Here is a 27,947-nt window from a genome sequence, read left to right on the forward strand (position 1 = left end):
CAAGCCTTGATATGTTTTGAGAAGAAAAAAGATATTTTAAAGACTAACCAATTGCATTTAACTTAATAGTTGAAGAGGGGAAACATTGGAAAATGCAGTGGTTTTAATGAAGAATGCTGTGATTTGAAGTAATATATTCTAAGCATAGTCTGTTTTAACGACAGCAAATCTGAGATGCAACGTTTTCTGGAAATAGGTCAAGTTCCGGTATTTTGTATAAACACTCTACCCACTAGAGGGCGCTCTTAAGTCGTATATTTAATATTCTCTACCTTTTGGTAAAAATAATGAAAAAAATGATGATAGGGCTATGAATTCTCATACAATTCTTGTTGAGCATGTTATGAAATTTTCTCCTAGACATTGTTTTATTTTCAGCTTATATGTGTGAAATTCCACTTTAAGAAGAATAACATGATCCTGAATCTTTCAATATGTATAAAATCCCCGTGGTATTACGGTACCATAGAAGCCAAGACATAAGTTTAAATTATTGTCATCCCATAGATCTTGTGACTATTGTTTCTCTGTATATGCTGCTGCACAAAGAAAATTTATTGTAAATATTAATACCATCCGCTTAGATCCTTTGTGAGAAGACAAAGAGGGGCTGTGTGATCTAGGTGGGTGCTTCTGCTGGTTTTTCCAGAGTGACTTTTGTTGTCTCAGCCAATGTGCCAGGATGTTCTTTTAATTTGTTTTTCCGGATTTCAGTCTGTTCAGCGTGTATTGTTTTAGCTCCCTGATAACCATGGCCTACTTTTCTTTTCTTCGATTCTGTTCTTCTAGATTCTCCTCCTTTCCCTTAAGATTTGGGCTCTCAGACTACACTGAACGAACCACACCGAAGCCTGCCACCTTTAAGAATGAATTATGACTCCCCTTTCCGATTTTCAGAAAAGAAAAGTAAATTAATCAATAGGAGTTTCTCAATTTACGTTGTTCCACTGCATTACGTTTTTCTTAAACTGTTACGGTTTAAGGCTATAGCTTAATACGATATTGAAATAACGCAGACACGCAAAATGCAGCTATTTAAAGTTTTATACGTTGGTCTCCGTGGTGTTCTACAGAAGACTTCATCTGCACGTGTTTGGGAATTCTGACTTTGTCCTGAAATTACAGTTCTTTTTTATTTTTATAATTACACATATAATACAGGAATATACGCTTTCATAAAAATTCAAACAATAAACATTTCATAACATGATTTTTAACACAGAGGTAAACATTACAGTCCCTCTTTATGCTTTCCTGAAAATCCTCCTTCTTCCCCAGAAGGAATCACCGTTCCCCTGTGTAGACTGCAGGCCTTTCCTATGTGTTTCTGTAGTTTAAAAACAAATTGTTAGTTTTTTTTTTATTACTTTTACCTTATGGAATTATAGCCTCTGTATTGATATGTCCCTTTTCCTAGTTAACAAGAAAAGAAAATGTCTTTTTTTTCCACTGTGTGTAGATCTATGTCATTCTTCACAACCACTGGAAAATATTCCACAGTCTCTGTGGATGTTCTTTCATTTATGTCCAGAGATTGAGGTTGAATCCAATTTTTAAAATATTTTACACAGCCCTGCAGGAGACACCTTTGTTTGTGTATCTCTGGCGCCACGTTGGTGGCTCTGTTGAATGAACCTCTGGGTGGCGAGGGAGTGTCTCCAGGTCACAAAGTCGGTTCACCCTTTATTATTATCAGTGATTCTACCTTCAGAATCATCTTCTCCCCCTTCTCACCCCCAGGAGTCACCTAATAAACCTCCAGCCTGGGAGATGATCACAGAAGCTAGTGAGGATGTGGGAAAGCCTGGACGTGTGGATGCAGTGGGAAAGCTCAGCTCCTGGTTTCTCAGGGACATGGCTGTGCCTGAGCTGATTTGGTCTCTCAGAGAGAAGCGGCATTTGAGGCCGTTAATCTGCTAAGGTAAACGTTCCCTGGTTGAAGAAGAAATGAGAATTCAGCTCTGAACACTTGTGGAGTATCTGATCTGTGTAAGCTACGGTGCCAGTCATGGCTTGAATTAAAAAAAAGAAAAAAGTTAAATAGAGTCTGTGCTCACAGAGGGGGGCAGTAGCAGGGCTGGGTAAACTGAGAACACAACTAAATCTAATCCCCAGCAGGAGAGCGAGAGACAGTGGAGCAGGCCAGAGAGCGAGAGAGGCCGACTAGAGACACCACTGAGCTGTGGATGCTCTTGAGGGAGGCGGCAGCCCTGACAGGTCTTGAAAGATGGGCAGACCTCCATCTGTGATAATGAAGGAGGGAGGGGAGTAGCTGGGGTGGATGAACCATCATTTGAAAATGATACGTGTGCAGTCCCATCCTACTTTTCCACTTTGGTCCCTTGGCCTTTCTTATTCTTCCTATCTGGAGGACAGATGTGAATCCTGGAGGAGAAGCAGCCATTTTGTGACCATGCGGATCAATGCCTTAGGCTGAGGGTGTTGGAGCAGAAAGAAGGAAAGGTCTGAGGGCTTCACTGACCAGCCCTGGCCTAAAAACCTCTGGACTTCCTGTTGTAGAAAACGAATTACTTTTTAGGCCACTGGTTTAGAGTTTTCAGTTATTTGCAGCCAAAACTATTCTTTTTTTTTAAAAAAAAATTGGGGTAAAATTCATATAACATAAAACTAACCATTTTAAAGTGAATCCAATTCAGTGACATTTAGTACATTCACAGCGCTGTGCAACTACCACCTCTACATAGTTTCAAAACATTTTTATCCCCCTCCAACCAAAAGAATTCTTAACTGACACAGGTGTTAGACTGATACTGTCTTACTGAATGCACCCAACAGTCCTAACAAGGTGGATACTGGTACCAGACACTTTCTGCCCAGTGTGCATTCTTCCTTGTCCTGGTAACAGCACAGAATTTCCCTCTGGGGAACAGTGTCTTCCCCACAGTCTATCCACATGATCTGAGTCGTGCTGACACCCTCCTGGCTCTGCCGTGGGTGTGTGGATGACCAGAGCATCGCTGACTCAGGGATAAGTTGAGGGATGGGCACATGACACAGTGTGGGCCAATGTTCAAATGGCTGGAGAGGAGTGTTTATTTTTCATCACAAAAATATGTACACCATGGGCACCGGGCCACCCTCCTGCCCCCAGCTGGAGCTGGTCAGCCTGAGTGTGACACTGACAGAGGGGGCCAGAGCCAAGAAACAGAGTTACCAGGTCCCGATGAGAGTTTTGAGCTCCCAAATCTGGCTGGGTTAAAAGTCAGCTCTATCTTCAATATTTTCAAATATTTGAGTCGATGAATCTTTTTCTCTCTTAAGCTCATTTGAATGGGATTTTCTGTCACTTACACTCTGAAGAGCACTGCCTCTCCCTGGAGCAGCAGTCTAGCTCCCCCATTTTACAGGTGTGGAACTTGAGTTCCAGGATGATATAGTTTGCCCAAGACCATCTAGCTTTGAACTCAGGTCCAGATCCCTCCAAGGCCGGTCAGTTTTATCACTAAGAAATCATTTACCTACCTCTACTCCATGCTGGCTGTGTCCACAGACGGGAGTCAAGTTCCACCGTCTTGTTAGTGAATGTGAATCCGTGATTCTCTTGGGTCCCAGGCTGAGAACACTTGCTGGAGTGTAGGCGAAAAGAAAAGAAACATTTCCTTGAACAGATTAATTTGGGGACTTGGTACTTTTAATTAGTTATTTTTGAGTGAGGTACAGCAACCTCAGTGGGTTATTTATTTGATTGCACATGACTCTGAAGCAAAACAGCTTTGATTTGGTTTCCCGGTGACCAGATGATCTGTATCGTCAGGCAGTTGGTAGAGGGCTTCCTAATTACAAGAAATAAAAAGAAAAATCTGAGCCTTCCTCCTTCCCCGCCAACATTCTTTGCAAAACATGCTTTGTTAGGCCCTGGACTAGTTCACTACAATGTGTCACTAGCAAAATATCGAAGAGGCAGAAGAGCCTGATGGAAACAGTTTTCTTGAGTGCCTCTGTGACAAAAATATCTTCAAAGGGAGTTCTATCAATTTTATTAAGCTACATTGTGCACTTTTACATGACAAGCGTATCAAGCACAATAGCATTTGAATTAGCAATCAGGTTTTAATAGTATTTGACACTTCCCCACCTCGTGCTGGCAGGAGCTGTCTCCCTGAGGAGAGGCGCTGAGAGAGGGGAAGTCGGCCTCCAGCGGAGAAGTGGGCGGCCTCCGAAAGCTCGCTTGTGAGTTTGTGGGCTGTTGCCCAGCACACATCTTCCCACAGTGAGAATGGTGTTTCGCGCCCTGCGTTCGTACTCAAGAGCCAAGTGAGCCCCATTTTATCAATTAAGGGGTTTTGGTTGCAAATAATAGAAACTACCTTCAGTTAATTTAAGCCAAATTACCAGAAGGATACTGGGAGCTCTGAGTCAGTGGGAAGGCTGAGGGACCACACTTTTCAAGAGGCAGCTCCGGAGAGCGACAAAGCAGACCCACAGCAACAGCCACCACCTTGGTGTCCGTTGTCAACCCATCTACCCCAAACCTGGTCCTCCTTGCGCTCCTCCACCTCAGCAAACGGTTCCTCAGGCCAGCATGTTGGGATTATCCTCGGCTCTTCCATCACTCTCACTTCCCACCCAGCCTCTCAGTAAACTTGGTTAGCTCCACCTTCTAAATACATACAGAACCGGATTACTTTCCATACCCGGTTCTAGGCAGTATCATTTCTCACCTGAAATTTTGCCATGGCCTTCTCGCTGGTCTCCCTGCTTCCCTGCTCAGTCTACACGCCACCCAGCAGCCAGCAGGATTACGTCAAACCCTAAGTCAGATCATGTCGCTCCCTCCAAGGTTTTCTCGTATCTCAGGAAGTGGTTTGATCTGACTGGATCTGGCTCCTGCCATCTCTCCAGCCTTCTCAGCCATCACCTTTCCATTCCATCCTTCTGCTGCAGCCACACTGACTTCCTCCTCACTGTTCCTTAAACACTCCAAGCATGCTCCTGCCTCAGGGCCTTTGCACCTGCTTTGCCGTCTGCCTGGAACACTTTTGTCATAGCTTCTCTGTTCAAATATAGTTTCCTTAGAGGAGTCTTCTCTGAGCAGCCTCTAAAACAGAAGCCACCTTCCCCCACCCCTCTCACAATCTGTCCCCTTCACCCTACTTTATTTTCCTTTGTAGACTGGTCACCACTTGATGTGTTTGTAGTCTAACTCCCTCTCTTAGGATATAAACTACTTGAATTTGTCTGTTTTCTTCCATTCCATGTCCTCATACTGGCACATATTAGGCGCTCAATAATTTTTTGGAGGGGGGAATGAACGGATGAATGCATGCATGGTTAAATACAGGAACAGCCCTGGGGCGGGAACAGCCTAATCAGCCCATCCCGCTCCCGCGGGGAGGGATGAACTCCAATTACTTTCCATTTCAAAAATCAAATTCCAGGGAGGGGTTTCTGATGAGCATAGGCTGCTCGTATCTTAGCAAAAGAAGAACAGGAAGTGAGTCCCATGAGCTTCCCCAAAGGGAAGAGATACTCCCAAAAGGAAACTGCTCCTTATGTTCAACAAGTAGTAATGGATTCTTGGGTTAAGGTGGGGGAGCTATGCCTACAAATGTGTAAACTAGTACACAGAAATGAAATGACTTTCTGTTCCTGTTTGGGACAATTGATGCTTCCAGTAACCAAAATCCAAGTAGCAGTAGCTTAGACATACAAGGGCTTATTTTTCAGGCATAGTCAACCTGTGAGAAGGCAGTTGCTGGTACTGGTTCAGTAGCTCAGCAGCATCAGAATCTGGGTTGGCATTTCTGGGATCTTCTTGGCCTTTTCCTCATGGTCACAATATGGTTGCCACATGTCCAAGCTTCCTGCCTTCACACATTCTTCAAGGGAAGAAAGAAGTGGAGGATAAATGATGCAGTGTTTTCTTCCAGTACATGTCTCTCTAATCACAGAAGGAACTGTCCTTCCTAGGAGCTGTCTGAGACATCCCATTTTTTATTTTTGGCAAAACTGGACAATGTCTATGTATTTCCAGTCTCTATGGCAAGAGCCGGGCATTGAGAAGGGTGTTGGGAATGCTTCTGGGTGGTCAGCCAATGGTGTCTGCTCATGATCAAACAGCTACAGGGTAGAGGACTTGGTCTTATCTAAGTTTTGTCTGGTGCCAAAGTCTCTTAGACTGTAGGTTACATTGCCTCTTGGGGGAAGGTTTTGTTTTCCCTTTCAATTTGCTCTGTTTTGTTTTCAGACGCTGTCTAGGTAGCTACACACAAATGGCCATATAGTACATGATTCTGTTGATATGAAATGTCCAGGAGAAGCAATCTATAGAGATAGAAAGTAGGTTATTGGTTGCCAGGGGCTAGGGGGTTGCAGTGAATGGAGGGTGACCGTGAATGGGTATGGGGTTTCTTTTTGGGGTGATGAAGATATTCTGAATTTGATAGTGGTGGTGATTACACAATTCTGTGAATATGCTAAAAATCACTGGATTGTACACTTCGAAATGGTGAATTTTATGATGTGTGAACTATAATAAAGTCGTTAAAAAAAGTAAATGCTAAACCTATACTATAATTTTTGTAACCCTCTACGTTTAAAAATATACCAGGATCTTCAAAACATCAGAATGCCCTACGCCTCTCCTGCCCTGTCTGAAGTCTTGGGCATAGCCACTCTCGACGAGCTCCTGGAGGTCCAATCTGACTATTAGCTTGCCCTGCCCTGCCTTCACAGATCAGAACTCCTTTCCCTTACTCCTTTAAGGTCTCCTTTCTAGGTATTTTTCCATATATACTCACACATGAAAAACAATTTATTTCCCTTGCACTCTCATGACCTCATTAAATTGCAAATTCCACGAGATGGTGCTTGACATTATAGCTAAGATCGTTTCTACATAGTAGATGCTCATATGTTGCTAAGTGGAGGGGCCGATTATAAAAATATTTGAGAAGGACTTTAAGAAGTTCTGTAGCAATATTAGACTAGTAGCTTTAGGGGTGGAAATTCTCAGCTCAGGCCATGCTTTAGAACCCCTGCGTCGCTTTTCCTATGCGGGTGCCTGGGATCCATGCCCAAGGATTCTGATTCCGTTGGGATGGCATCAAGGTATCTGAGCTCTCTGGGTAATTCTCATATTCAGCAAGAACTAGAACAGTGTTTTTTGACTGGGAGTGATTTTGCTTCCTGCTCAGGGCACATTTGGCAATGGCTAAAGACATTTTTGGTTGTCACAGCTCGGGGAGAAGCATGTGCTGTTGGCATCTTGTGGACCAGGAGAGACCAGGGATGCCGATGAACATCCTCCAAAACTCAGGGCAGCCCCCACGACAAAGAATTACCTTGCCTAAAATGTCAGTAATTCTGAGGCAGAGAAACCCTGAGTTAAAGGGATCAGAGAAGACCGGCCAACTGCATTATCAGAGTTCGACTCTGGAGCAGGTGGTGGCAAGTAGAAACACGTGAATGTGGCACCCAGGTAGTCAAGTGGGTGATCACGGGGAGTCACAGCTGAGGCTCAGCACAGCTCTGAGTTTGATCTCCCCGTGGGTCCTGTGGATCCAGAACTCCTTTGTTGATAAGCTCATCGGGAAGCAAGACAGAAGTTAGGGTTTTAAAATTCTTGTTATTTTTACAGGCATTCCACAGCTAAAAGCCATCAATTGTCAACCACGATGAGCAATTCAAGTTCAAAATGAAGAACTTCTGACAATTACTGTGCATCTTTATTTCTTCGGCATGCTTTTAGAATTATTGCTTTCATTGTGGAGTAAAACTTGGGCCACGGCAACACACTCCAGAAAACAGCACACCATTATTTGTGATAAGGGGGAGCAGGAGATAAGAACACAGGCTCAGGAGAGACGTCTTTGTGGGCTGGAGCGAACACCCGAATCAGAGGCTGATCATGCCAAAGCCACCAAAGCAACAAGCATCCTACACACCTTGGGACAAATGTTGACTCGGTGGATTTTTGTTTGTTTGTTTAAAACCAATCACTTGATATGTTCTCATAAGCTATGCGAGAGATTGCTATCATGGATAATGAAAACAAAATGACAGGCAGATAAATTTAGTTGCTGTTTAAGAAATCTTGTAAGGTATTCTCAATAGTATAAAGATAAGGAAATCGCATAATTGAAAAGAGCTGAAAACAGCATTAGCACAAGAGCATATGAGGAGAGCAAGGGAATCAATCGTGGAGTGCAGGAAAGGAGCGCAGATAAGGCTGAGCTCCCTTCCGTGAATAAAACTGCCCACTTGCTACGAAAGCCAGCCCAGTGGTTTTCAACCCAGGCTGCACAACAGAACCTCTGGGACAGCTTTAAAAGCTCCCGGTGCCCCGGCTGTGCTCCAGCACAATACGGTCCAAACCTCTGGGGTGGGGCGAGGTAGCGGCACATTGTAAAGCTCCCCGGGTGGTTCCAATGAGCAGCCACACCGGCGACCCACTGGTGGGTTCTCCCTCTCTCTGCCTGCTCTCCTACAGAGGCAGCATCTTGGCTCGGCTCACACCACAGTCTGTTGCACCTAAACCCTGCGGGACACAGAGGTACTTCGTTTAGTAAGTATTTGTGTCAAAGGCGTTGGGACAGTGTTGTGAGCCCAGTGGCAGTGGCGTCCAGTAGCAGCAGTGGCCACGGTACTTCGGGGCAGTGGCTTAACAAGAGTTAAGGTCCCCCTGGGGGGACTGCGAAGTGGTTCCTCTGACACAGCTTCCTTTGTTTCCTGCTCATTGTCCCAGCCTTCTTCTCTTTTTGGAGACTTCCTGATTTCCTGCCAATAAACTAAATTTCTACTAAGTTAACCAGACGTGGTTTCTGTTGCTTGCAGCCAAGAACCCTGAAGGCTTTATGAAGGCTTTATTTATTGAATGTTTTTCTTGAAATTGACAGACTAAGAAAATATCTATCTTAGCTTCATCCAACGTAATGATATCCATGGAACCCCTTTAGATGTGTCAGTAAGGTCTTTCGGAATGTATGTAAAATAAACACACAATTGTTAGACATAAAACGTCTCTATACAACCTCAAACTGTCTTGCATCCCAGCAGCTCATGAGCTCCCTTTTGGGAAAGGCTGAGTTAGGATTCTTTTTAGCGCAGTTAATAGAAAGCAGATCTGAACAGCTTAAGCCGAAATAAGGAATTTGTTGGGGTTTCTCGTAAAATCAAGGAAGCAGCCGTGGGCACCTTGGGACTCAGGGAGGGTCGCAGCTCTCTCCTCCCAAGCACTCCCAACAGTGCGGTTTAACACCAACACCTCCTGCTGAAACCTGCAAACACAGGCGGGGGAGAGGTTCCGCTGTGGCCAGGAGGGGCCGGTCATGGAGCGTAGGCAGTTGCCGGGGGCCCTGGTCCACGGCTGGGGTCAGTCCCCAGGGCAGGGTCATTGATTGGAGCGAGGTAACTACCTGAAGAGACGCCTCCTGCCTTACAGGAAAATTCTCGTGAACTGGGTGGGACAGGCTGTAAGTCAGGCAGGATATGCTCAATGCCAAGTGACGATCCCCCCAAACCTCCCCCCCAAAACAAAATACAAGCCGATCTAAGCGAAAAAGGGGCTTTACTGACTCAGAAAACCGGACTGTGTAGGGCCGAGAACCGGTCGGAGTCGTTCCTGGAGCTGGGGCTCAAACAGTGCCATCAGCGCTAAGTTTCACCTCCCTCTCCTCTCTCTCTCCTCTGTGTCGGCTTCACTCCCCGAAGGGTGTTCTCCTCCCGGAAGCCCAGCCGTTCTGGGATTATCTGTCATCCTCAGAGACAGCCATCTCAGCGCCTGGAGCACCTCTCTTCGGTCCTTTCAGCAACAGCCTTGGGGCAGATTCTCCTTGGTCAGGCAGAAGTCAAGTGCCCATCTGGGAACCGATCACTGTGGCCCTGGGAGGCCTGTACTACATGGAGTGACCAGGTTTAAACCAAGTGCCCATCTGGATGGGCCGTGGGTGGGGCCAACTCCTGTCATATCATGTGGGCTGAAATCACAGCTGGTAAATATTCAGAAATTGGCTCTAGGGGTGGGGCAGGGGACATGTGTATGTGCAAATACTTCCACCATGGCTGACTTCAAGCTACCTGCACAATCTCAAATGGCTTACAAGGTTGCTAAAAGTTTAACAGTCAGCATTCATGAGCTGGTAAGACAAGGGAGAGGTGGCAGAGGTTAGGGTAGAGTTTCCTTAAAATAAATCATCATCCTAGCAGCAGCATCAGGATGATGGGGAATAGACGTGGGGCAGGTAAGACCAACAGATGCATCCTGCAGAGTACAGAAACTTCAGTTTATTCTGCTAAATACCTACTGAGGTATATTTCCACAGAAGTGCTAGGAAGTAGGTTCTAGAAGAGAATTCATTGATCCATCACCAAGTATTTATTTTCTACCAAGGACAGAGACTGCCTCTATTTTGGGACACAGACATGAACTCATCGTCTACGTGGGAAGCTGACGTGTCACAAGAGGGTGTGAAAGGTACGGTTAGTGCTCTAACAGAGGACAGGTGTTAGCAAAGGGAGCAGGCAACCTAAACGGGGAGGGGAGGACTAGGGGAAGTTTCAGAGAGCAGGTCTTACCTGTGCTGGTTCTAGAAGGATGTGTGGGGACTTGTCAGACTAATGGGGTGGGCATGCCAGGCTGAGGGTACCAGGCTTCAAAGTCGTCGGGGTAGGAAATAGCTCTAAGTGGTTTCAGATGAACTCGGGTGGGAGGGGGAGGCAGCCAGTCTGGGGCTAGATCTTGCATTACGTGTTCAGGATATTGGATTTTATCCTGCTGCCATTGAAAGAGCAATTAAAGTGTTTCAATCTGGAAAAAGGGTCCTGATCATACGGGCATTTTAGAACAGCGGTGCAGCTGTGTGGAGGGCTGATTCTAGAGGAGGGAAGTCGAAAGCAAGGAGATCAGCAGGAATTTAGGTGAGAAGGTGGGCGGAGCAAGGAGGTGAAACGGAATCAACTTGGTGGCCAACTGAGCGTGCGGGGGCAAGCTCCAGAACATTCACCATTTTGGTCCAGCAGTAGCTTTGACCGATGGGGAAGGACAGGCTTATATGTAGCAGAGAAACTCGAAGCCTGCATGCTAAAGAAGCAAGGCCTCAGAAATAAAAAGTGTCTCTCTAGTTTAATATCACAAACTAACATGATTTGTGATCAGGAAGAAGAGAGGTCAATACTGGTTGGCACAACTCAGAAAAACTCACGAATGTGGCAGAAAGGGATGGGCTCCACCTGGCAGGGGCTGCATCTGTCAGAGCGAACCAAATACTGCAGTGCAGATCCCGTGCCCACACTCTTCCTCACTTCTGGGTCCAGGGCTCAAATGATGGGGGCACGATTCCATCTTCCCTCCCCGCTACCCTCTTTTCCTCTGGGTTGAATTCATTCTCAGACAGGCGTCCTCCCCTTCTCTGGAGAAAAAGGAAAAAAAAAGTCCTCCTTTTTCTGGAGAAAGGGGATTTGAGATTTCAGTTTTTGAGAGATTGCAAGTTTGAAAATGTAATTGTTCTTGAGTAATCATTTGGCTGGTTATGAAATTATCTGAAAGAAATACTTTCGCATTGGAATTTGGAAGAAACGTATTGCCTTTCAGTTTTCAGCACAGCTGTTGTGACATGTGATGATGTTTCCTAATTTTTCTCTCTCTGGAAAACTTTCAGGGTTTGGAGTTATATGATGGTATAACTTGGCATGGACTTTTCTCACTTTCTGAGCTGGGTAACCGATGGGTTCCTGAAGCTGGTGTTCTTTCGTTTTTGAGATTTTCTTGGATAATTTTTTTAATGTTATTTCTCCTTTTTTCATTCTTAATTTATTATCATTGTTTTATGAAATTTCTATTATTTGGATGTTGTATCTTTAATTTTCTTCCTAATATCTTCTCTCCATCGTCTACCTCTTTTTCCTTTGTCTTACTTTCTGGGAGAATTCTCACCATCATCTTCCAAACTGCTGCTTGAATTTTTAATTGTTGCACTGTATCTTTCAGTTTCCAAAAGCTATTTACTATTCTCTGACTTTCCATTATATGTATTTTATTGATGAATGCTGTATCGCTCTGAGGGTACTTCCAGTATTTTTGACATTTTTTCCTTGCATGCCACACAGTCTCTTTCCTTAGAGTTCCTTTCCCCTCGTTTGTCTTCATCTCTGAATTGTATCTTTGAGGTTTTGCTCAAATACTTGGTGATGCCTGGGTGTCCATTTGTACTTTGAAGTGAGCCACTAAAAGCAGACTCAGCGCTTGATGTGGGACGGATCGTGTTGACTGGTGGGCTTCTGAGTGCGAACAATGCGGGATAGTTGCTTGTTTTATGGGAATCCCCCCACATGTCAGCACCTGTGGTCTTCTCTCCTGGACAGAGGAGCGTCTTCGGTGAGAAGACAGTGAGCCTCTCCCTTGGGAGGGCAGTGAGTGTTGACAGGTAGCCCAGACTGGGAACCAAGCGGAGAAGGGATGAGAGTCTCTGTCGGTGTGCCTGCTTGTGTCACAGGGGGCCGTCAGTCTCACCCTCCCTTGTGCTGGGCATCTTCCAGTCCAGAGTCTTTAAACTCGCGCCCATGACAACTTCGCTTTCTGTGGGAGGTAAGCGAGGGAGGAAATCCTGAAGAGTTTTCCAGATTGCACGCCCAGTCTGCACTCCCGTCTTCGGGAGTACGCAGCGCCCCCCAGCCTCAGCTCCGCAGGTCCCGGCGCCTGCAGCGCTTCCACGCGGACTTCCCAGCGCCCGTCCTGGTCTAACGCGAAGCGCTGCACCTGCCACTTGCCACGTGTTCCTCCGCTTTCCACCTCTCAAAGTTTGACTGACGTTTCTCTCCTGTCATCGTCCGTTCTCCCACTCTTTTTGTCCTTGTGGCGTTTACGCCTCTCTAATCCCTTTACTGTCATTTTAGCAAGGTTTTGAGGAGAGAAGATAAACGGGTGGATTCAAGCCCCTGTTTTAAACCGGAAGCCCTTTAATATGCTTTCTATCAATTTTTAACGTGTCCATCCATCCCGCCTCTCTTCACTGCTGCTCCAGGCTGGTCGGACTCCGTGACTGAGCTGTCCTTGACGACTTCTTCCGTCTTTTCCTGTTGAGTATTTCACAAGGTCAGGCCCCAGGTGCGCGGTCGCACGAGCTCCCTGCGGCCCGGCGGCAGAGACCGTATAGAGGCTGGTGGCAGATTCCACAGTCTTAGAACAATGCGCATGGGAGCCACAACGTGGCTCTTCCTCTTGCAGTTTTATTACGTTTTCAAAGGCTTTTAATTCTTTCCCCTGATAAAGCCTTTTGAAAAATACTCATTCTAAAAATACTTCAGCAGTGTAGAGGCTCAACATAAACTTCCCTACTCTCTCCCCTCTAATCCTGTGCCTCGCCTCTTAGGCATTTGGTATGTATCCTTCCACACGTGGTACGTATCCTTCCACACCTGGTAAATTATGCTTGTACCAGCACGTGATCACTCACTTACTCATTCAACAAACAATTTCTGAGTCTCTGTTTTGTGCCAGGCACTGATGTCGAGATGTAGGCAGTATGTTGGTGAACAAGACAGGTCAGATCCCTTCCCTCCTGGGGATGTACACTCTAGTGGATGTATACCTCTCTGAACACCCCACACATGCTCACCCTACATCCATAAAGACACACACACACTCATGGCCATATTGTACATATTGTTCTGTGAGCTACGCCCCCCCCCACTTATCATCTAGTACATCTTTCGACTTTAGTACAGTAGATGATCTTTGTAATTTTTAATGGTTGTGTGGCATCTCTTTAGGGGAACGTGTCATTTATCTACTCTCCTAATAATACTTATTTAGATTACTTCCAACATTCTGCTGTTGCAAACAATGGATCAAGTGTGATTTGTTCAAATAGTCTCCTACTGGTCAACCTTGAAGTGTTTCCAGTTTTCTATTTAAAATTTTTTAATTATACAAACAAATTTGCAAAGTTCGTTTTGTACATTTAACTTTGGACCTCTTCCCGAGACCATCTATAGTGTGTATGTTCCTATAAGGAGAACGCTGGGGTCAAGTGGAACAGCATTACACATTTTGAAAGCTACTGACAAACTGCACTTAAAAAGTTTGAATGCATTTAAACTCCCACTAGCTATGAAGGAGTGTGCCTGTTTCTGAAAAAGGTGTTTTTGATGTGTGTTGTGATTTTTTTCACTTTGCCATGTTGCATTTCCCTAGTTAATTTAAACCTGACTGCGACAGGACTGTATGCTTCCAGACACGGCCCGATTTACACAACCTGGGATTTCTTATCAGACTCCACAGCACTTACCCTCTCTGAAAGCAACGTGGACATGGAAAATTCATCATTTTCTTTCCACTAGATCTTGAACAAATAAGCTAAAGAAACTTGGTCTCAGACCTATCTTTGAAGAAGTCACTGAATGAAAAAAAAAAATCTAAGAAAACCCCCCAACTATACATCTGTGTATCATCTTCAATCATTTTTAATCCATAACAAAATGTTATGCTTCAGCTCATATTTAGAAAAGCAAAACAAATTTTATGTATAAGGTCATCTCTATCCACTCTCTCAATAAGCCTTTTCAAAGATCTCTGTGCAGATTGTGGCATGATCTGATTATAAATGAATGTGCATTACTAGACAGGAAAACCAAAGACATCAAAGTGTGGTGACTAGGATGGGCGATGTTAGACATCGTGATGTTAACGACTGTCACTCACGGCAACTTCCAGAAGTTATCTCCACTCAGTCTACCTTCGTTTTGGATAAGAGATTTTTTCTGTAGGGTTGCTCAAGTCAGATCCTTGTTCCTTTAATCTTGTTTCTCTCTAAGCGCATGCAAATTGTGCTTGACTTAACCAAGCAGCTCTGCTTTAATTTGTTGGCACGATGTGATGCGTAACCAAAATGGATTTTTAGGCTCATCACATGTCTACGCTGGATGGTTCAAAAGCAGAGTGACCTTTACAACTTGCATTGTGCATTGCAAATCTAAAATCGGAGATCAAGATTGCAAATTCTCACACTATTTTGCTTTCATTAGAGGAGAAGACAGAATTCAGCTGGACACAAGCACTAAAATTAGATTCTTAAATAAACAGCCCAGGTCTTAATAATTCATGCAAAGACGCAGGGGAAAAAATGAGGAAAATAATTGAGCAATGGCAGGCAGATACCATGTCGTCTTGTACTGCCTCAAACTAATTATCAGTCCTGTATATCTCTGATGTACAGGTTTATTAATGAAACAAAAAGGCATCTACTATAGATAAATAATACACCATATGCAATCCACACATTCTATGTATAACAGGGACTAGTGACACCTATCAATTCATTTGAAATCAGGTCATGTGCACTTTGCTCAGTCTGCAGTTTGTCAATCTCTGCTTTCTGCTTAATAGATGTTGTTTGTCGTGCTAAAAAAAAAAAGCACCGTAGTGAGGAAGTAGGTGAGATATAAAAGTAATTACAAAAAATCACGACTCACTCTGCCTCCAAAAAGGCAGCCTAAACAGTGATATATTTGTACATTTATCATAACCAACATGGGCTCAGCTTAGAGATTTAGTGAAAGAATTCAGCGGGGCCATTAAGAAATGAAGACATTTTGCAAACCTCTTTTTTTTTTTTTTTTGAATTCTACAAACCCATTAGGGTATTTATGCTTCTGGATGAAGAAGAATTAGTATCATTAACATGAAGGGGTTGTCAGGGAGGTTGCAGGAAGCCAGGGGTCACGGGATGGGGGGCAGGAAAGAAAGGCAGAATCCAGACTGAGAAAGTAGATGGAATAGAGGTTTCTGAAAAAACCAGAAAATAATTAGCGGTAGAACATACACAGACGTCATTAGCTGCAGGAATGTCTATGACAAATAAATAACGGTTGAAAACAATAAAATTCCTGGTAATGCAGTGTGTTGTAATATTGATGGCAACATGTGGGAAGCCTCTGACAGCTGTTAAACAGATGTGGCAATTAGCGAACCTTATGGTCATGCCGGTAAGATTATTATGCAACACATTCTCCAGCAAAATTAGACGATTTCCTTCTTTGTGTGGCTTTATGCATGTGGGGAGTGAGCTAGTCTAAAGCTCCATTTAAGCAAAGTCGCTAGCTGGTGTGTCTTCAGCCACATACGTATGCGTGTGTGTGTGTGTGTGTGTGTGTGCGCGCGCGCGCGTGCGTGCATATATATATATATATACACACACACACATATATTTTTTGATGTCTTCTGAAAGATTTAGAGAAATTCAGAATTTAAACAAGAACAATATCAATTCAGCTGTGCAGCAGATACTTCAATTATAATCGCTAATGGACAAATTGAGAGATAAAAAGACTTTTCTATCATGTTGAAATTCAATGAACAGTTTTCAATTAGGCTTAGGATATAAAAGGAAAAAAGAAAGAGACTTTTCCTTGATGTTTAACATTGCCGAGAAAGATGAGAGGAACTTTGCTTTTTCATTATACTGAAGAGATGCATATAATGCCGCATATTTAAATTATAAATCAGGTCGCTATCTGCCAACTGAAAGCAATATCAATTAGAACTTAGGTGGATTAAGCTTTAAAATGCCTTATATTTAATGACAAAAGTATGACTGTTAATCTCCACAGCCATCAAAGGGATAATTTAAGGCAGCAAGAAATCAGAGAATGATGTCACAAAAATAGGCCCTTGCAGCTTTTTGGATAGTATTATCGTAATTAATGTACTTCGAATGACTTTTTTGTGGATTATGGGCTTTCACAAAAGCATTTATTGCGGGCATAAAATATAAAACTCTAAAGAGTAGGTTTGACTAGGGTTGACTGGAGGGTCCTTACCCTTTCTGCTCAGTAATTCCTGTAAAATAATAGTTTCATTTACAGGCGCAATTTATAATGTTGAATTTATGCCAGTTCATCTGATATAAATCATGGTAATAGCATGATCTATTGTATGTCACTTGAGCGAATGCAAATTAAATATCGTTAAATTAAAGAAAAACTGTTAAAATAACATTAGGTTGTAACTAGAGCTGCTGGAATAAAGGAAATGTGGGGTTAAGGATGAAATTTCACTACTGTAGGTCTCAATCTGATACTGGAATGTGTTGCCCCAAGCAAACATCCATACGCAAATAAATAAATTTAAAAAACGGGAATGTGGAATTATGGACAAAGTTATAAATCCACTCCAAAGCATTCTTTCATTTTAATTTCTAACCACAGCTCTAAAAATTAAATAGCTGTTTTTCTCCAGAGTTTTGCTTGCTGTAATTCTTTAATGTCTTACTCAGCAATTGGAAATTAAGTTTCTTCTTTAACTACTTTTTTTTCTTTTGATTCATTGGCTTTTATTTTTCTTTTTTTTCCAGGAGCACTTTCAACAAAGCTATTGTTTATTCACTCTTCTGGACCCCAGCATCCCCCTGTTAACAGGCACGGGGGTCAGTCAGGCCGGCAGCTGCTGCCGATTCTTTTCACTGCTTCTACAGTGGGATGTTCTGAGGCCAAATTCAGCAGAGCCGATAATTCGCTTCAGTTCTTGAATGTGGTTCTGGAAAACCCGGGTCACTAACAAACAGAAGCCATTAAAATGCATCTATCAGACAAATTTACTTCTTCCCGCAAATCAGAATTCTCTTTAGTCCATCTCAGAAGTTGACTGCACCTCGTGTTCAAAACCAAACAGAACCATCGTGCTAAGATACATACGGGGTGTGGGGTGGAGGGAAGGGAAGGAAAAAAGCGGGGGCACAGAGAGCGAGAGGCAGGCTAAGGTGAAACAGGGGTTCAGGCAATATTTCTCTTTTAATTAAAAAAATCTATTACAAACTCTGGGGTGTGTGTGTGTGTGTGTGTGTTCTGTTTCATGCGTAAACTAGCACATTGTCAGAGCTCAGAGCTCAATAAATGTTGATGGATGACAGGGTGACATAACCATTATAACATCAATTAATTTGCTGTCAAGAAAAAGTGGGCCCTTCAGATTATCCAGCCATAATTGTTGCCTTGGCTTTGCTAACTTCTCCCCTTTCTGTAACAGGTTATGTGAGTGGTTATCAACACATATGCCTCAGACATATTCAATAAAAGGCTGCATTTTCTCCCCACATGCCATGATAGAAAAGAAAAAAAGGAAAAAATTTATTGTGGTGACTAGTTACCTGTTAAGATGTGAATATGTGGTCATCCTGAGAGACCAATGAATCAATGTGGGGATTGTAAAAGAGAACACTTGTTGTAGTGCTGGTTAAACTGGGTTTGAAGATGAGCTGTGAAGCCAACACTTATTAAGCACTTACATGGTAGGCATATACTAAGCAGGGCCAGGGCTAGGGTAACTGATGTGAGGCACTCACTGTGGGTACAAAATTAGAGGTGGGGAACACACATTAAAAACCTCAGTAATCAAGATAACTCACATTTTAATACACTATTTTAAAAAATGAAAGTCAATATAAAAATCTATAATGAACAAAATATCAAAACTTTAAATAAAGACAGTGCTGTGTAGAGCCATATTGGAACCTGAAGCAAAAAGGGGAAAATGTGCATTTCGCATTATGCATGCTCGTATGTATTTTTTAACTGTTAGTTTTTTTCCCCCAGAATATTAAAGAAATTGAAAAAAAAACTAAAAATTTGACAGGTAGGTGTATTAAAACTCATAACATTAAGTTTAAATATTTTATTTTTGTCCTAAACAGAATTGATTATAATTTCATGTTTCTGGCTTGAATGGAAGCAAAGTCATCCTTTTCATTTCATCAACATTTTGAAAGTCTAATTCTGAAAAAAATTAACCATTAACAAATACATAAAAGCATGCATATAGGAGTGCACATTTTCTGTTCTGCCTGATTCCAGTATGAACTCACATGGAGCTGTTACTGATCCTACTTTCATGTAGAATTTTGACATTTTATTCATAATGGATTTTTTTCCATTAATTTTGTTTTTTTTTTAAAAAAATGTTGCATCAAAATATGATTTATCTTGATTACTGAATTTTTTGGCATCCCCCTAAATTCTATGCTCAAGGCAAGTGCTTCACCCCCCTCTCCTGGTCCCAGAACTACAGCACTTCACATGTTATGCATTTAATCTCTCGATACACACACTGGGTAGGCCTTACTATTATGCCTAGTTTGCAGGTGAGGAAGCTGAGTGGCGGGGGGCCTTTCAGTGCCCACCCCCCACCCCCCAGGCATTCACAGTTCCCTGTATTCCAAAGGTGACTACAGGCCCCTGTGACTCTGCCCCAGGGCCTTCCCTGGTCTCCGGGGAATGGTCTGTCAGCGTGAGTGAAGAGGTGCTGCCGTGTCAAGGCCTGTAGGGGCAGCCCCCGACCCCTGCTGGCAGAGGAGGAACATCCCCGCACCCTGCCTTCCTCGCCGGGTGGGGCAGCACTGAGGCTTGCCGCTTGCTGCAGCCTCCTGGATCGCCTGCTGCCAGCAGCAGTAACCTGCTCGTTGACACTTCCCACATTGAACTCCCTCCCTTCCCTGTCTTGCTTCCTACATCCTGACCAGTGCTTTTTGGGATCACCTCCCAAATAAACAACTTGCCCTCAAAACCTCAGGATCTGTTTTGGAAGAACCCAACCTAAGATGCTGAAGCACAGAGATGTAGGGTAAGTAACTCACAGAATTTATACATCTAAGATGATGTGGAAGAGCAGGAAGTCATCCCAAGGGAACCAGCCTCCAGGGTCTGCGTTCTTACCAACATTCTGCCAGCACTTTGGCGAACTCCAGCTTATGGGCCAAATTTGGCTCACTGCCTATTTCTGTCTGGCTGTGAGCTGTGAATTGTTTTTAACTTTAAAAAATAGTAAAAAAATAATAATAAAAAAGAAAAATTACATTTTTTTGATGTGTGAAAATAACATGAAATTGAAATGTCACTGTCTATAAATAACATTTTATTGGCACACAGCTATGCCCGTTCATTTACATATGGCCTGTGGGTCCTTTCCAGCTACAATGGCAGAGTTGAGAAGTTATGACAGAGACTGAATAGCCTGCAAAGCTAAAAATATTTACAAACTTTCACAGAACAAGGTTGCGGAGCCCTGCCCTACTGCCTTTCTGTTCCAGGTTTGTAGCTTATTACTTGGGTGGCCTTAGACAGGTTCCTTTACTAACTTCCCTGAGTTTCAGAATTTGTAAATATAAAATGAGATAAATAATTGCTTCCTTAAAGTACTTGTGAGGATTTAACATTTGAGGTAATATTTGCAAAGCACACAGTTCACTTCCTATAAACCTGATTTCCATTTCTACCAAAGTAAATTTTATGAAAATATCGTTATCTAAGTTGTCCCTTAGCCTATGAAAGCCCTATTTAGCTAGTAATCAGCAGGTTTTTCTGAAGGGTTGGTCTGGGATGATGTTTACCTTCTATAGTTAATGGTGGGCCTAATTGCTTGTTAGCTGCAGATTCCTTTAAAGTTGGGCAAGACATGGGAAAGCAGAGAAAACAAATGCATAAAAACAGAGCAGCATGGAAAATGTCAGGAGTAGTATGTGAGAAACTGGAATCAATATTCAAAACGCATGCATGTCTCAATTTTTCTTCGTTACTTTGTCACTGTTTTGAAAAGTCTAAATTATGCTTGCAAAAACTTAATGTATGCATACATATGTATGAAAGTGTACAACTTAGCATGGGTGAGACAGACGCGCACAACAGTAGGTTTTGCTTAGAATAAGAGGCAGAAGCAAGAGGTAAAATGCATTTCCTTGCAGCAGTGGTGTGGTGGGTCACTGCACTAGATCCTCTCAGGAACAGGTAAACAGACTGATGGGGAACAAAGTGTGCTTCCAACATTTCTCCCAAGTCCATCTCCTTTGCTCCATTGCTCAGTCTGGGCTGCCTTCAGCTCTCTGCTGGCTTATGGCTTCCCAACCCAGTCTCCTTCCCCAACAATGATTTTCAGCTGGGGGTGATTTTTCTTCCCAGGGGACATTTTTTTTTTTTTGGAACCATAACCAGGAAGAGGCTACTGATATCTAAAGGGCACAGGTCTAGGATGGTGATAAAATCTTACAATGCACAAGACAGCCCCTTTCCTAATAAAGAATTCTCCCGCCACAAATGTCAAGAGTGCCGAGAATCCCTGCTCTCGTCACCCCCTCCAGTGGGTTCTCGATTCAGCAACCAGAGTGCTTTTTACTTTCTAAAATGTAAATTTCAGACTGGTCATGTCACTTCCTTGCTTATGATGCTTTGTTGTGTTCTCATTGCTTGTAGGGTAGGACCTGCATCCTTATTCATGATTACAAACCTCCCTGGCCTGTTTTCTCCTTCCTCCTCCCACTCTGTCCTTGCTTAGCTATAGGCTTTGCACAAGCTGTTTCCAAAAGCTGAGGCACTTTCCCTCAGCCCTCTTCACCTTTTCCTGGCCGACTCCTATGCGCCAGTCATGTCAAACATCAGCTGACAGTTTAGCTCCTGTGAATGGCAGCTACCATCTCTCTGACATGATCCTTAATCCCTTTCATTGTAATTGCTCGATCCATTATCTGCATTTCTATTTAGACTGGACACTCTCTGAGGGCAGAGATGGTGTCTGTCTTTTTCACTATTACATATGCAGTGTCTGGCACACAGAGGCTTTCAGTAACTATTTATTGATGAAAGGAGTACTTACACTGGTTTGTTTATATGAGATGGTCTATTTGGAATGTTAAGACATTTACAAGTGCAGACAGTTGTGCTAATTCATACTTCTGGTTTGTGATAATACTGGTGTGCCATGTAACTATACTAACTGTAAAGTAAGAAAAGGAAGTAGCAATCCAAAATTGTGGAATTTGAGCAATGTACATTGAGACTGTTCTAGATCCTCTGGAGAGGATGGAGGAGTGCTGGTTAATTTACTAACAGTAATTTAAAAAATTAACTAATAAAAACATCACTAGACAATAAGCAATGTCACTGTCAAGATCTTTGGAGGGTCTAAGATTTTACATTACTTGCTAGATAACAAGTGAGTTCCACGGATGCTGGCTGAAGACACGAGACTCCTGGGTCAGAGACAAAAGATTTAGTTACTCACAGTACAGCAGGAGGAGCTTTGTATTTGTGTCTGTTCCCTTTGCCTGCAAGTCCCGTGTAGCCACTGGGGAGTGGCCTGGGTAGATTCTGCACATGCAGCAAGTTTATGCTACAGCTGGGTATCCCCACGTTTAAGAAACCTCCAGTATTACAAAGGGGCTACTGGTAAATCTGCCCAAATGTTGCTTTAGACCAAGATATCATTTTTATTTCCGAGGTCAGGAAACAAATCTGCTTTCTGCCCTGGAGGAAGACAGGCTATTTTTCAAGGCTATACACTATACAAATATTCTTGAGAAGACAGTCTGGGGCAAAAGCTGTCACAAGGCATGTAGAAATGCCACGGAGAGTCGCTCCCTCTCCTACAGAGTCACCTTGACTTTAGAATAATCTTCAGACTCAACCTCTTTTCTACCCTTTGAAGTTTGAGGTAATAATTCCCTGCATACTCATTTACATGCAAGATAGATGGAATGAAGAGAAGATGTAGAAACATGCCTGGGTTTTCCGGTATCAAATTATTTTCATACACGCATATGTGTTGGCAAACATTCGGAAATGCATTTCTCTGGGAATGGCACCAGCCATCAAACCATCAAGTCCTATTGATTGCATCTTCCAAATGTGTCTTGAATTCATCCATTCACCTTCACCCCCATTACCGCCATTGTTTCAGGCTGCCACTTTCTCTCTTGGGGATTATGGCAATGGTTTCCTAGGTGGTGCTCCCCTTCTGCTCCAGGCACTGCTTAGCTAGCCCCTTGAAGCCCAGTTTCCTTACCTCTGAAATGGAAACAGCAATATTCCTACCCCACAGCATTTCTGCGGGAATTACATGGAATGAGGCAAGTCAGCCTGACAAGTACTGAGGCTCAGCTGTTGTTAGCTCTCATGATTTACTACTTCTATATGCGCAAGCCCTGGATTCATAGTCTCTAACTTTGATTTCTTACAACCAACATGAACTCTGAGGCAAAAATCTTCAAAGTGAAATCACTCCTTATGAGTGGAATCAAGTAAGGCCAAAGCATTTTGGGCTGAAAGCTGTGATACAAGGAGAAGGGGTTTGAAATTGGGAGAAAGGATAAAATAGATCAACTGATGCCTACCCTTCAAAGAAACATTATGTTAACTATTCTCCTATTGCAAAGCAATTCCATCTCACTAGGAACGTACATTTGCTAAGTACATCAGAATTAAAAAAAAAAAGATTTGAAAGCTCTTCTCTATTCTGTGATTAACTGAACATGTTTGGGCCAATAGAGGAGGAATAAAATTACCACACCACCGTATGTACGTGAGATAAAATATACGATTAAAAATATTTATTATACTGATGTGGAAAAGAATAATATGTTAAACAGATAAGCATGTAATAATGCATATTTTCCCCATAAAATTTAATTTATCCCTCGGGCCGGGCATAAACTTTCCTCTTGAACAACTTGCTTTCGAACTATAGATTGCTGAGCTAAACTGCTTAGTTTTATAGCAAATTGATCACTACTGTAATATTTCAGGAGCAAAATGATCCTTACCAGTCAGTTTGATTTCAAAGGCCAAAATTTATAGTTTTGTTCCTGATTTAGTGATAAGATTTTTTAACATATTGAGCGTTTTATCACCCTCTATCAGGACATGGAGTTGAACTTACAAATGAAAAAAAAAAAAGGCCAACAAAAAGAGGGCCATAAATAAGATACTACAGAATGACAGAGGAGTTTAATATTCCCTTTGGGTCGGTGGGAATTACTCAGATTTCTGTCCTTGTAAACATATGTCCTGGTCTCTACGGAAGATGTGTTATACAATCTTCATGCTCCTGGAAAAGTAGTCGTAGACAAAGCTGGAACTCCAGACCACAAGGACTTTGCCAGAGCATAAAGGAAACTTTATTGTATGTATGCTCTGCCGTGTGTCAGCTAGGGTTTATTCAAGGCAGATAAAACGTAGTTATTGGACACTTCTGATATGTCGAATATAGGTGCAGATATTTAATGATGGGAAAGTTCATGACTCAGTAAAGATGACTCCCTAGCTGGTAGCTTAGGACAGAAAACTATAAAACCAAATTATGATAATCATCAGAGTCAGGAGAAAAAAAGGAGGCCCACCGAGCTCTATTTATTGAATTTCTGACTTCATTATACACCACCTACTTTGGAAACACAGGGAACAGATTTTTGATAATCTCAGTAGATGTGCAAAGTAAAACTATTTTGTGATCACTACAGTGATTTTGGGGGGGGGAAGACTTGGACAAAACAGGCAACAGTAGGGAATAAAAACAGTCCACCTGCCCCACAATCCACTCACACGTATCCGGAATTTACTTCTGAAGAGTTGGTTTGACATTAAACTAGTGAAAGTAGATGTGGTTGTCTTGTTTTTTACCACTAACAATCATTTTTTTTCCCCAAACAACGTTCCCATCACATACCAGTGTCTACCTGTCCTGACATAAAATTTAAACCATTGATCTGGGGCTTAAATAGAACTTTGAGCTGCAATGGTCTATTTTATCACACGTAGCTTATGTGTTGAGTCAGCAAGGCCAAATACACTTCTAGTAGACATCACATCTAGACAGCAGGGGTCCTGCCAGTTCTTTATTTTTTAACCTTCACTCGGATCTGTGTTTTAGGGAGAGGGTCAACATTTTCTACCTGTGACATTAAGAATATCTATGCCTTGGACAGTGCCCTTGGTTGACAACTCTTGTGGATGATTTTATATGGAGTATCAGCACTTGCTCTGCCAGGTTACAGAGCTGTTAGCATGAATAAGATGCCTTTTTTTTGGTATGCTTGCTAACATTTACAGAGTTCTTACTATGTGCTTAGGTTTTTTTGTTTGCTAAACATTCTTTGATTTTATTAAAAAATTTTAAACCATTCTGTAGCATTAAGGTGTTGCTGCAAAAGCTCAGTGATGTACTATATATATATAAGTCTTTATTACTCTTGCTTGAGGGGTGTCAGCTAAGTGGCCTTTGTCTGGATTGCTCACATATCTGGGTATCGGCTGGGGCCACTGGGTGATGGATGACTCGTCTCTGCCCCATGCTTCCATCCTCCAGCAGCCTGGCCGGGACATATTCTCACGATAGTGGCAGAAGGCTGAGTAGGACACACAAGACTCTTGAATCCCAGACCCAGAACTGGCACATCATCACTTCCATCGAACTCTATTGGTCAAAGCAAGTCAACAAAGTCAACCCAAGTATAAGGGATTCTTCCTGTTTATTGAGAAACACTGTAGAGTGATAGAGCAAAGGGTGCAGATACAAAGATGGAGAAGAACTGGGGCCTGTAACTGAATCCACCATGCAGCTCATTTAATCCTGACCATCATGCAGTGAGGTAGGTACTGTTATGGTTCCCATTTTGCAACAGAGGGGACTGAGGCACAGGGTGGGTGAGTAAACAGCAAAAAGTCCCCAGCCAGAAGTGGAGAGAGCCTGGGCTCCTGATGTTGTGCTAGACAATCTGATTATAAGAAACACGAAACCTGTAGCTCATCAACTCAGGCTTTTGAAATTTATACTCACACTCCAGTGGTGGAGTGAGAACACATTGTAGTCTGCAAAATAAGATGCACAATAGAACTGTATTCTCTAGATTTCAACCTAATTGTTAACCTGTAGCTCCCATTCTGCTGAGATGGCAGAAAATTCAAACTGAGTTCTTCCTGGAGAGCCCCTCCTATTATGGACATCTGTCACTGCTCCTGGCTGCCAAGCATCTGTCTGCGTTCCCTCCTCAAGTTGGAGGAACCCTCATGTTTACAAGGCAGAGCCCATCTTCCACTTCTGATGATGGAAAAAAACAGATAAGTACTCTCCCAGCCTCCTTGGAAGTTCCAGATTCCAACAAGAAGCTTGTGACAAGAAAAAGCAGGGCTCACACAGAATCCATTCTGGCAGCAGATCATAGAAAAGGCAGTGGTCATATCCTGGTAGGGGTAAAAGTTGTTCTGACATCAGTGTCCAGCGTCCAGCACTGTTTAAACTACAGTGTCTGTGCCCAATGCTGGCTGTGGGGGGAAGCATCACCATGGGACCTGCCTCGCAGTGCAATTTTAGGCATTGTTCTGACTGCAAAGCCTCCAAACCTGGTCCTTCAGAGCTCCTGGGAGTTTCTGTGAGCTACAGAGAATCCGTTAGAACTTTTTTTTCTCTTGTTGAAATCAATCAGAACTTGCTTCTCTTCCTTGCAACCATGAGTCCTGACCCCTCCTGGTTTGAGCCACAGTTTTGGGGCCTTGCTCTGGACCTGGACATGAGGTGAGTCCCTTGATCTACTGGCTTTGGAACACATAGGCTCCTGCAGGCATGTCCATTGCCCAATTTTCTTGACAAATGCAGCAGCTCCTTGCTACCTCTCTGCCATGTTCGGGATGAAGGGACTTTGGGGAAGATACTCATGGCCCCATCCGCATAGACTTGCTATGTGAGCATTTATATTTTGGGGGACCTGCTGCCTCTGTAGGAGGTTATAGGAAGTGAAGTAAAGGCCTCCCCCCTCTCTGAGCCCATGGACCATCTTCTTTCTCTCTTTTGCTTACATTCATCTCCAGCCTGGAAGGAGTCTCTTTCTTGTCTGGGGAAATCCCTTTTCCTACACATTTTGTCCAATATACTTTGGGTTTGTTTTCAAACTTCCTCTTTCTCTTTTAAAAGTCACATTAATCGCAAGATTTTGGAAAAAGGCAAAAAACCTGGAGAACAATCTGTGTTCTGCTCTGAGCTACCAGATGCAAATCGACAACCTGATTAAAAGCGAGGGAAGAGGAGGACAATGTGGGAGAAAACTCTGCTTTTCCACAGGGTAACATCTTACAGCTTGAGTGCAAGGTGCCTCTGGCAGGGCAGGTTTCTAAACAGCCTGGCACAGTTTTGGTCAACTATTCTGATCTCAGTCCTGACATTTATTCCCCTTGCTGCTCCACAGAACCTGTGCTCTCCTGAACTGTCACCAGCAAAGCCCATTAATAATTCCCAGGAAATAAAAATAGGATCTGCGTAACAAAATAAAGTCTAACCTGTTTTTTCCTCTTTGTGCTTTGTCTGGCTTCACTGGCTTGCTCAGTGCCACATGCAGAGGCCTCACATCTGGCCCTTCAGACAGGCGTTCCTGGTGCAAAACGGCCACACCTGCACCGCCGCTGCCTGCGCCTCAGCTGGGCAGGCTGTGTGCAGGAGCTGCGCACGACCTTCAAGATGGTGGCGGGGGATGGGGGTGCGCATGTGCAGAGACGCTGAGCCCGCCCTGCCCCGCCATCTGGAGCCGGAAGCTGCGCAGTTGCGCCCGCCCCCGTGAGGACTCCGCCCTCCCCGCCCCGCCCCCGCTGACCGGATCCCTACAAAGCAGCCCCGCCCACCGCCTGTCCCACGAGCGGGTGCTCTAGACCTCACATTTTTCCGTCTTTGATCAAAGAATAAAGCTTTCCTTTGCTTCTAAACCAAGCTCTGTCTCGTTCTATCGATGTGAGTGACACTGGGCAGGAGGACCCTTGTTGGGGAACCGGCTTGGGAGGGTCGGTAGCAAAACCAGCTAACGTGTCTCCAGTATCTCCTTGCTTCTACATCTTGCTGCACAGAATTATTTTCTCTGCCTGGCACGTCCCTTATTTCCTAGCTCTTAGAGACTAAATCCTAACTACCCTCAAGAAGAAATGGAGACAGGTATGAAATGTACACCGTGGGGAATGTAGCCAATGACTGTGTAATATCTTTGTGTGGTGACATATTATAACCAGACTTGGAGAACGCTTTGAAATGTATAGAAATATCGAATAGCTATATTGTATAACAAACTAACATAGGTTGTAGGTCCATTATACTTCAAAAATAAACAAACTCATAGAGAAAGAAAAGAGATTTGTGGCTACCAGAGGTGGAGGTCGGGGGAGGTGAAATCGACGAAAAAGGTACAGTCTTCCAGCTA

General features: G+C 43.3%; 1 long non-coding RNA gene across 1 annotated transcript; it reads right to left on the minus strand.

The window, feature by feature from the left end:
* Positions 1-1,239: 1,239 nt before the first annotated feature.
* On the minus strand, positions 1,240-27,218 carry LOC116284294 (uncharacterized). The gene is made up of 3 exons (XR_012061831.1): positions 27,043-27,218; positions 3,484-3,587; positions 1,240-1,327 (listed from the first exon to the last, which is right to left on the minus strand). It is a non-coding gene; the product is annotated as an uncharacterized lncRNA (long non-coding RNA).
* Positions 27,219-27,947: the final 729 nt, after the last annotated feature.

The sequence above is a fragment of the Vicugna pacos genome, chromosome 19 (genome assembly GCF_048564905.1).
Source record: "Vicugna pacos chromosome 19, VicPac4, whole genome shotgun sequence".
Classification (NCBI taxonomy): domain Eukaryota; kingdom Metazoa; phylum Chordata; class Mammalia; order Artiodactyla; family Camelidae; genus Vicugna; species Vicugna pacos.